Consider the following 11,647-nt stretch of genomic DNA (forward strand, 5'->3'; position numbering starts at 1 on the left):
GGGGGATTGCGAGTTCGAGCCTCGCCCGGGCTGCCGTGCCGGGAGTGGTAGCTCGCTCCTGTAACCCTAGCGGGGCTATATAGTCCAATACAGGGCTTAGCTCGGGGGAACTCCATTTCTCCCATTTTTTCTCTCAACTTCATTCATGCGAGTTATAGTTTAATTTGCTCAATGTTTCATGTACAGTACTCTCTCTCTCTCTAAGTCATTAATGTGAGTTTTAGTTTAATTTTTAAAAATCTTTCATATAAAAATGAACATTGCAGCTTCCAGGAATGTAGGAATCAACAATTGCATATGATCTACCATTTTTTATTTTTTATACATACCGGGTACTGTAGATTTCCTTATTTAAATATTTTTCAAACAGCTCATTTTTGTTTTAGCCAAGATACTTAAACTTCTTTATATTGTTTTGCCACTGAATATCAAATAAGTGCAATGTATCCCTCCTGAGGCCTCAAAATGCCCCTAATAGTGCTTGATTTCCAAAAATTTCCTGGGGCGGCTTACACCGCCCCCCCAGATATCCCAACTGTAGAGGCTTGCTTCGCTCGTCCCCCACCCCCCCTTAACAAAATTCTGGATTCACCCCTGTGCCCCCCCCCTTTTCACGGACCTATATACGCCACTGTCCTTCTCCATTTCCTTCATCTCTTCTACTTTCCTCACATCTCTTCCCTCCTGATTATAAATGAACAATATGGATAAAGATTGGTGTTAATATTCAGTAATTGGTTAATCAGGTTTTAATTTACTGGAAGCTACCAGCTCCAACAAATCAAATAAATAATAGAAAGCATTCAGAGAGCGCATACCTCCGTCAATGCCATTACCATTAAAAAAGATCCGGACCTGGATCTGTGGAGATGGGATCCGGATCCGCCCCCAAATTTAATCAATTCTTTCTTGGCCCATGACCCACCTTTACACAAAATTTCGTTGAAATTCACTGATAACTTTTCGAGATATTGTGCAGGCTACTCTGGATCCGGATCCGGATCCGCACCAAAATGTAACCACAATCTTTCATTGAAATTCATCGAGAAGATTTGGAGATATAGTCTGGACAAACAAACAGACAGACAGATAAACATAGGGGAATATATGACCTCCTCCACCTTCGCTGGCGGAAGTAAAAATGTGGGTGATTGGCCAGTTGTAGCAAGTACTACTATAGCAGAATTATATGGATTAAAATGTCACCTTTATCGATTATGATTTTATTATGGCAACAATACAGTAATTCCAGTGATATACGACACTACTAATTCTCATACCTTCACGCTAAAGTAAATATATTCTACCACAACTAACAACAAAATAGGGGAATGACTTCTAGTATATGGTAGGGTACGTACTGACAGAGTTAGGGAAATAACAGAGGAAGTAGTTGGAGAAGAACAGGGAGGTTTTAGGAAGGGAAGGAGTTGCGTGGCTCAAATATTCATCCTTAGCTCTTTAGTAGAAATTTTCTAGAGAAGGGAAAGAGGCTGTATGCGGCCTTCATGGATTTGCAGGAAGCTTATGACAGAGTGGATAGACAAGGAATTTGGAAAATACTAAGAATATAAGGAGTAAATGTGAAGCTGTTGAATGCCGTGAAGAGCATGGCTGCAGTGCGTGTGGCTGGTGAAATGAGTGCATTTTTCTATCTGAGTGTTGGATTGAAACAGGGATGTGTCATGCCTCCATGGCTGTTCAGTCTGTATATGGATGGGGTTGTAAATGAGATACAAGGTATGGCAGTGGATGTTGGAGCGGCCCTAATGAGAGAAGGCAGCTTTTGGAAATTTCCTGTTCTGTTGTTTGCAGATAATACTGTTAAGTGAAGACGAAGGGGAACTGCAAGGCTTGGTGAATGAGTTTGGGAGAGGGTGTAAGAAACGAAATCTAAAGGTGAATGTAGGGAAGAGTAAAGTTATTGTCTTCCAGAGAAATGAAGTCACTGAATCCGCAGTGAAGTTGGATGATGAGGAAATGGAAAATGTGAAAACATTTAATTACTTGGGTAGTGTGATGAGTAAGGATAGAGGTTTGCAGGTTGAGGTGCTTGAAAGGGTACAGCAAGGAAGAAAGGTCGTTGGTTCTTTGAAAGCAGTGATAAGAAATAGGGAAATGAACATGGAAGTAGAAAATTTGCTGCATGATAGTATTGCGATACCAACTGTAACGTATGAAAGCGAAGCCTGAACCTCGTTGGAAGTCCACAAGTCAAGAATGAGAGCAGTGGAAATGAGTTGCTTGAGAGGAGCATGTGGAGTTACATGGAGAAATAGGCCGACAAATGACGAAGTGAAGGAGAGTTGTGGTGTGGATGTGAACGTGATAGGCAGCGTTAACAGAAATACACTGAGGTGGTTTGGTCATGTGGAGAGGATAGAGCGCGACACTAATGACAAGAGCGTATGTGAGCGAGGTGGAGGGAGGGAGAGGGAGGGAGAGGTCGAGGATGAGATGCAGGGATGGAGTGGAGAGGTCTATGAGAGAGGTGAGCTGGGGGAGGGTAGCGAAATGGCGGGGGACAGGGCGACATGGAGGCGATTTGTTTGTGGCCACCCCTTACGGGATTAAGGAGTCAGGCAATAGATAGATAAATAGACAGACTTCTAGGGGATTTCCAGGTAATGACTTAGCGCTTAGAAAATACTTCATTCTGATCGGAATTAGTAGTTATTTTGTTTACACACACACACACACACACACACACACACACACACACACACACACACACACACACACACACACTGGTGCAGTGGCTCGCTGGTGCAGTGGTAACGTTCTCGCTTGCCATCTGGTAGACGGGAGTTCGCGCCTCGCTTAGGTTGCGAAAAGTTTCACTGACGAAGTGGGTGGTTACTGTCCCCCTTGAGCAAGGGGACGGGTGTGTGGGTGTGTGAAGGTCACAGCCTTGCCCTTAGATCGGACTATATGAGCTCTCAGCTCCCTTCCGGGAGGGTAAAAGCTGACGATCACGACCATCAAGCGATCCTGACCGACCCAGTGAATTACACGAGCACGCGCGCGCACGCGCATTAGCCCGGGATTATAGTTTGACAGATTTATGTGTCAAGTTTACTGTATTAGTGCAAGCCCGGTATAGTAAATCCTACCACAGCTGATATATGATGTAAACAAACACACTGGTGCTACTTACTCTTAAGACCCCCAAAACACCACCCCTGTAGTATTTACAGTAGAGGCCATTACACAGTTGGCTTCACTCCAGCGAGACCCATCTGCAAAAGTTGTCTCAGTAGTCGATAGGCATTACTCTAAGGCCTCATCTCCTCTTCATCTCTTCTCTGGTTTGAAGTGTGTTATAAATTATGTTCACTTGTGGTTATGGATTTGCACCTCAAAGTAGGGAAACATTAGCAGTATTGGGTGAGTCACGCGGGAGTGGAAACAACTGTACCTCTCCACCGCAAATGGTATTGTGTAGGTGCGCAGACGGCTCAGTACTAGTGTGACGGTGGCGTGGGTAGGTCGGCTGTCACTCGCTCTGTCACTGTTTTGCTCAAAACACTTATGCTGGAAGTGATCTGCCTTGGGAACTAAGCATATATTTGTGAATCACCACATTCCGTCATTCTGCAAGGCAAGTTGAAAAGGATCGGTTTATGTCGTGTGTGTGTGTGTATATATATATATATATATATATATATATATATATATATATATATACTGTATATATATATATATATATATATATATATATATATATATATATATATATATATATATATATATATATACTGTATATATATTACGTTTTCTGACTCCTGAAAGACAGTATATAAGTGCTCGAAAGAGTAAACAATTTAATGATAGAAAGAAAGAATTCAGGGCTAACTCGTGGCTGAGACAGTTCTTCTAGTATTCTTTGCTAATTAACTCAGACTATTTTTTTTTTTTTTTTCAGCTGATTGTCACAGGACCCTGGGGGTTAATACTTTTCCATTTATTTTGAATCTTGAATGGCGTAATACCGTCGACCAGCCACATCCTCGACGCTTATGTCGCACTTACCCACATTGTACTTGCAGCCGTTGTCTATAGGTTATTTCCAGGTGGTACAGGGGGTTCGTAGTATCTCTTCCTCATTGGTTTATTTTGTGTAAAGTTGTGGTTGTAATAGAAATATTGTTTGCATTAATAACATACATGAGAAAATTGAAGTGTAATGTGTAGATTAAATCACTAAGTAAGAGGTGCTGAGAAATCTTAAATGCCGTTTAGAATTCGACCCAGGTTGACATAAGAGACTTCGTAATTCGGAATTAGAAATATTCTGATGCAAACTGTTTGATCGCGTAGGCCAGAGTTGCTTCAGTCGTGGGCCCCATTCTCCTCCGAAACGTGATCAAAGTGGACTGCAGACTTAGACTGCCCTTTTCCTGCAGTCCACCATCCTCCTTTCCGGGAATAGGGACGAAGGTGAGGGAAGCTTATATAACCAGGCAGTGAGCCGTCCAGTTATATCGGTGCCGCCACATGAAGGCGTCCCTCTCCGGCATCGTTGGTCAAGGTAGAAGCTAGATTAAGAACTTTCCGCTTCACTGGCGCACGGTCTTGGCATGTTCTTCGATGCCAAACATAATGCAGGCGACAGTGACAAATTTTAGGCAGTTGAGGGACGTTTGTATAGCCTGGCAGTTGAGCCGTTCGGTCATATCGGTGCCACCACACGAAGGCGTCCCACTCCAGCACCGTGGATCACCCTGTTTCGCTGGTCCACGTTCTTGATATAAGGATTCTCTCACCTGCAAGATGTGTAGCATCGAGAAACGGAGTGCCCAGATGAGGGTGTTCTTATTCCAACTTTTGCACTAACCTTCTACTTCTCTGAGTATTTATTTCCGTCTCTCTCTCTCTCTCTCTCTCTCTCTCTCTCTCTCTCTCTCTCTCTCTCTCTCTCTCTCTCTCTCTGTCATACAGCCTAGGAGAGACGTTTCTGACTAGAGGGGTTAGATATAAACTTCCTTAATCCTTATTGCAGGAGAGATCTTTCCTTTATATCAGCGTTTCTTAACCTTTTCCGACCTCAGCACCCCCTGTAATAAGGTCTCAGTCCAGCCAGCACCCCTTTATATCTGGTAACTGGGACTACAGTTGCTACACTACTGCAGGGTTAAAGTAATGTGAATTACAGCCTAACAGTTTGTTTTATACTTTCTCAAAAAAAAAAAAAAAAAAAAATCAAGGATGCCAATAGTAAGCAAAACCAATAAGGATAAAAAAAAAAAAAAACAATAATGCAGCATTTTCCAGCACCCCCTAAAATTGATTTCAGCACCCCTGGGGGTGCTAGCACCCCCAGGTTAAGAAACGCTGCTTTAGATAAATAAAATAGCAAGGATGAAGCCAGAATAAAGTGAATAAATATGTCACCGGATTGACGGGGTGATAATCAGTCCCCAATATCCCTTTGGTGCTGGAGAGGGGCGCCTTCATGTCGTGGCATTGATATAAGACGGTGACTCTGCTGCCTGGCTATACAAACATCCCTCAGCTCCCTCCCTATCCCCGAAAACGAGGATGAAGAATTGCAGAAGAATAACAGCTTCAGTCTGCAGTCTACTCAGTTCAGATTCAGCCAGAACCACAATAACAACCACAACAGTACCCATTTGAAGACGCAAGAAATATATGTATATTTTCTCGGCCTCCAAACTATTTTAACCTTGCCTTGCCAGACGATTTTATTTATCTTGGAGTGACACCTCGTTGTCTGGGTGTTATAATCAGATTCCTAAAACCCTGTTACGGGATTAGAAATTTTACCTACTATATTGTTGCTGCCGCCAGACGATTCTATTTAGCTTAGGAGCACAGGAATCTTATCGTTGACTAGGGGTAATCATATATCAAAGGCAGCCAACTGTATTTCACCGTGGCTGGAAGTTTGGCAACGGAAAATTAGCATATGGACAATATTTTATCCTACTGTTTGTCTTTGTGTGTGTGTGTGTGTGTGTGTGTGTGTGAGAGAGAGAGAGAGAGAGAGAGAGAGAGTGAGAGATGTCGACCAAGAGCCACCTGTGAAACGTTCGTTTGGTCAAATATCAGTCTGGCTAAATATCTGTTGGCCATCAGCTAACTGTTCTTCCACCAGTAACTGTTCTTAGATCAGCTACATGTTCTTCCATCAGCTAACTGTTCTTGCACCAGTAACTGTTCTTTCACCAGCTAACTGTTCTTCCACCAGCTAAATGTTCTTCCGCCAGCTAACAGTTCGTCCAGCAGCTAACGGTTCCTTCGGTAAATTGTCTGGGGACCGCATTCAACATCAGTGTCCCAGCTAACTCCACAGGCTCCCTGGATTTCAAACATTCCACCTTGGCAGTGATTTTTGCCTTCTCACTGTTGCGTAAGCGTCATACCAAGAGTCATTGACCGTGGAACAGTCGGGGACAAAAGTTTGCTTAATATTTCACCTCTCCTTCTCACTTTCCTCTGCTGGCTGACATATTTCTAAGCTGAGAGGTGCTTAGTACGTTTCTTTGACCATACTTGATTCTCTTTTATATTATTTCTCGGCGAGATAAGTGACGGACATGCCCCAAGTGTGAAGAAGACTCGACGGAAAAGTAGACAGATTTTTTTTTCCTTGACTCCCTGGTCCTCCCTCCGCCTCACTCCCTCTCTGCCTTCCCTACCCCTTCTACTCACATCGCTTCACTGTCTGTTTCTCTCTCCCTTTACGTATCTGTCTTCTCGTTTTACCTATTTTACCCCTCATTATCTCTCTCTCTCTCTCTCTCTCTCTCTCTCTCTCTCTCTCTCTCTCTCTCTCTCTCTCTCTCTCTCTCTCCCAACTGTACTTGTCTCTTTCCTTTTATCCTGTCTGTCTTCCCCACTACCTATGTCTTCCCTCATGACCTGTCTCAACACTCCAATCTGACTACCTCTGGCCATCAACTGAACTGAAAGGAATAATGAATCTTTGTCATGGTAGAGTAAAATGCTGTAATTACCTCCATTATCAGCTAATTTATCACTATTATGTCCCTGGGGGTAGGGGGTTCCAAGAATACTCCCCCAGTATCCCTGCTTGTCGTACGAGGCGACTAAAAGGGTTGGTGGTGGGTTAGTGCCCCACCCCGTAAAAAGAACTAACTAAAAAAGCAAATAAAGCGCCTCGGACCCGGACGGACCATACGTTGACGACTAAGGAACGGACAAAGGACATTCTGAGAGTAGGAACGTGGAATGTGAGAGGAGTGAATGATGAAGTGAAAGAGAGAGAGATTGTCCAGGTGCTTGAGGATGCAAAAGTGGATATATGTGGATTGACTGAAACTAAATGGAAAGGTGAAAGGATGAGAGAATGGGAATACGGTGTAGGTATATGTGCGGGAGTCAGTGAGAATGAGAGGGCAAGAGAGGGAGTATGTCTGATGATAAGCAAGAATTGGAAGGAGAATATAAGAGAGTATGGAACAGTGGGTGCAAGGATTGTATGGGTGAGGATGAAAGTAGGTATACAAGCATGGTCGATTGTATGTGTGTATGCTCCAACAGAGGATCGAGTGGCAAGAGTGAAAGATGAGTTTTGGGCGAGAGTAGAAGCATGTATGGACAAGTTTGAGAGGAGCGAGAGAGTGATGTTGATTGGAGACATGAATGGCAAAGTCGGGAATGTACGAGTGGATGGAGTGGTTGGTCAGTGGGGTGTGCCAGCAGAAGTAGATGGGAATGGTAGTGCTTTGGTGGACATCTGTGCTGGTAAGGGGTTGGCAATAGCCAACACCTACTTTCGTCAGAGGATGATCCACCGGTATACATGGAGAGTAATGAGGAGGATGGATGGTGAACTTGTTGAACGAAAGGCAATGATAGACTACGTGTGTGGATGAGCGAATGAGAAGACAAGTGTTGGATGCAAGGGTGTGGAGAGGGTGGGGGAATGGAGTCTCGGACCATCACTTAGTGATGGCCAAGGTGAAAGCTGCAAAGAAAGTGGTTGAGGAGGCGAAGGGGAAGACAGGAGGAAACAGCTCCTGTGAGAAGAGTGGAGAAATTGCAAGATAGTGAGAAGAGGACAGAGTATAAGAGCATAGTGGAAGAAAGATTGGGAAGGTATGAGCTAGAGCAGATGGAAGGGGTGGAAGACGTATGTAAGATATTCACGGAAGAGATAAGCGCAGCGTGTGAGGTGGTTTTGTGGAGTGAGGAGGAGATGCAAGGGTGTGCAAGGGACAGCATGGTGGAATGATGAGGTGAAACGAGCTGTGGAACAAAAGAATAAGGCATATGGTGAATGGTTGGCGAGTAGAGGGAGGGGAGAAGATGAGAGAGAGAGAAGAGAGGTATATGTGAGCAGGAGAAGGGAGGTTAAGAGACTGGTGAAGGAGAGTAAGAAGAAAGTGGATGAAGAGTTTGGGAGGAATCTGAGTGTGAAATGGAGGGAGAGTAAGAAATTGTTTTGGAAGGAGGTAAAGAAAGTAAGGATGTGTGAAAGGGGAAATAGTAGGGGAGTGAAAGATAGGAATAATAGATTGTTGGTAGAGAAGAGAGAGAAATTGAGGAGATGGAAGGAGCACTTTGAGGATTTGTTGAATGTAGAGAGTGAGAGCAGTGTGAGTATAAGTGGTTGGGGAATGGCTGGGAGAAGAAGAGATGAGAGGAGGGAGGACGAGATGAGAGGAGGGAGGAAGAGATCAGTAGGTCGGAAGTAGTGGAAGCGATGAAGAAGATTAAGCTGGGAAAGGCCCCAGGAATTGATGGAGTATGTGGTGAAATGCTTAGGTATGGGGGTGAGATTGTTGCGGAGTGGATATGGAAGTTGTGTAGATTGGCTTGGGAAGAGGGAAGGGTTCCAGAGGACTGGAAATCAGGTATAATTGTTCCTCTGTACAAAGGAAAAGGGGAGAGAGAAGTATGTGGTAACCATAGGGGTATTTGCCTTCTTAGTGTGACTGGTAAAATATATGGTAGAATACTCATTGATAGGGTTAGGCATATGACAGAGGAGCTAGTTGGAGAAGAACAAGGGGGATTTAGGAAGGGAAAAGGGTGTGTAGATCAGATATTTGTTCTAAGATGTTTAGTGGAGAAGTATCTAGAGAAGGGAAGGAAAGTGTACGCTGCCTTCATGGACTTGGAGAAAGCTTATGACAGAATAGATAGGAAAGGTATGTGAAAGGTATTAAGAATATATGGAGTGGAGGGGAAATTGTTGAGTGCTGTGAAGAGTATGTACGAGGGAGCTAGGGCTACGGTGCGAGTGGATGGTGAGCTGAGTGAGTTCTTTGATCTCAATGTGGGACTGAAACAGGGGTGTGTAATGTCTCCATGGCTGTTTAATATATATATGGATGGGGTCGTAAGGAGGTACAAGGTAGGGCAGTGGATGTGGGGGTGGCCCTAATGAATGAGGGGTGAGATTTGGAAGCTTCCGGTGTTGCTGTTTGCCGATGATACAGTATTGTTGAGTGAAGATGAATGGGAGTTGCAAGGTTTGGTGAATGAATTTGGGACAGTGTGTAGGAGGAGGAAGCTGAAAGTTAATGTAAACAAAAGTAAAGTTATGGTGTTTGAGAGGAATGAAGTCACAGAGTGTGCAGTGAGGTTGGATGGTGAGGATATGGAGAATGTGAGTGCATTCAAGTACTTGGGTAGTGTGATGAGTAAGGATGGAACTTTGGGGATGAAGTGCGTGAAAGGGTACAGCAGGGAAGGAAGGTTGTAGGCATGCTGAAAGCAGTGATGAGAAATAGGGAAGTGAGTATGGAAGTTAAGAAGTCTCTGCATGATGGTATTGTGATCCCTACTCTGACGTATGGAAGCGAGGCGTGGACCTTGCAAGAGGGGAACAAGTCAAGAGTGAGAGCAGTGGAAATGAGTTACTTGAGAGGAGCATGTGGAGTGACATGGAGGGACAGGTTGACGAATGAAGAAGTGAAGGAACGTTGTGGGGTAGATGGGGATGTGGTTGAAAAGATTAGGAGAAATACACTGAGGTGGTTTGGACATGTGGAGAGGATGGAGAGTGAAAGACTGACTAAGAGGGTGTATGTGGGTGAGGTGGAGGGAGGGAGAGGGAGGGGTAGAACGAGGATGAGGTGGAGGGATGGAGTTGAGAGGTATATGAGGGAGGGGGGGGTGAGTTGGGGGGAGGGGAGTCAAATGGTGGGTGACAGAGTGACTTGGAGGCGTTTTGTCTGCGGCCACCCTTTGCGGGATTAGGGCGTCGGGCTATAGATAGATAGATAGATAGATGTAACAGAAATGGACAAATAAACTGAAAGGAATAAAAATTTGATAAATGGCTGTTTTCGAAAGTCTTGCTCTAACTTCCCTCCCTTTATCTATTTCTCTTTCCCTTATCCCCTGCCACCTGACTCCCCCTCCCCATCTCCACCCTCTGCCTTCCAAACGTTATGTCTCAAGGCGTTTCCTCTTGCTCTCCCCCTCTTTACCTTACCCTCACCCCCGCCTACCCTTCCTTTCTCATCTCGCCCTTTTTTGCAAGTCATAATACGAGTACTGTTAACTCTCTCTCTCTCTCTCTCTCTCTCTCTCTCTCTCTCTCTCTCTCTCATTGTTTCCTGGATAACGTAATCAGTAGGCTGCTAAAACTATCAGTAGGAAATCATGAAACAGGTCAGGCTTCGATAGCACACTTTGAATAAACTGCTCTTAAGTTCGATCCCCAGAGAGGTGACAGTAGATTTTTCGATCACGTAATACCACCAGGGAGAGTAGGCTGATCAACTACTCTTAAATATACAACATTATGGAATTCAGGTCTCTAGCTCCTACACCTCGATGGGTTAACATGGGACTGGCTTACCGTTTTATTTCGCAGTGGTGTAAATTGTTCAACTGGAAGACCTTTTTACATCAAATTGTGATACTGTGCTAGAAACATTAAGAGATATGCTTTTACAAGGTTTAGCCAGAAAATGAGAAACTGGCTAGGAATGTGTCTGTAGGAAAGATGGAGGGGGAAACAGAGGATGGGATGGAAGGATGGGTTGGAGAGATATATGAGTGAGGGATGTGTGAGTTGGAGAAGGGCAGCCTGATGGTGGAAGAAAGGGTGACATGAAGGAGATTCGTCTGTGGCCAGTTCTGGGAATAAGGCATCTGGCAATGGGTAGAGAGACAGATAGACAGACAGACAGACAGACAGACAGACAGACAGATAAAAAGATAGATAGATAGATGAACAAACAGAAAATAATTTTAACTTTTCACTATGATGATTATTTGATTATCTGATTAAGCTTAAAGATTTCTTCCAACTTCTGCAGGGGTTTGACACAGCCTTCATTAACCCCTTCTTTCACTACTGGAGGTCTTTCCAACGTCGAGTAAAGTTCTCTGGTCGTAATTTTGCATGAAAAGGAAAATATCACTGTGGTTATGAGGTTAATATGTGGTTAAAATTCATCCTTTTTTCATTGTATCACCAGAAGGTCTTACTCAACACAGCCTTAATGAGTGATAATTCTCTTTGTTCTTACTGACACCAGATATTCCTACTGACAATAATTTTAATGGAAAATGTGAGTGCGTTTAAGCACTTGGGTAGTGTGGTGAGAAAGGTTGGACGTTTGGAGGGTGAAGTGCTTGAAAGGGTACAACAGGGAAGAAAGGTTGCCGGTTCTTTGAAAACAGTGATAAGAAACAGGGA

Source organism: Coenobita brevimanus, chromosome 107 (genome assembly GCF_032717465.1).
Source record: "Coenobita brevimanus isolate Jiangsu-jjx chromosome 107, ASM3271746v2, whole genome shotgun sequence".
Classification (NCBI taxonomy): Eukaryota; Metazoa; Arthropoda; class Malacostraca; order Decapoda; family Coenobitidae; genus Coenobita; species Coenobita brevimanus.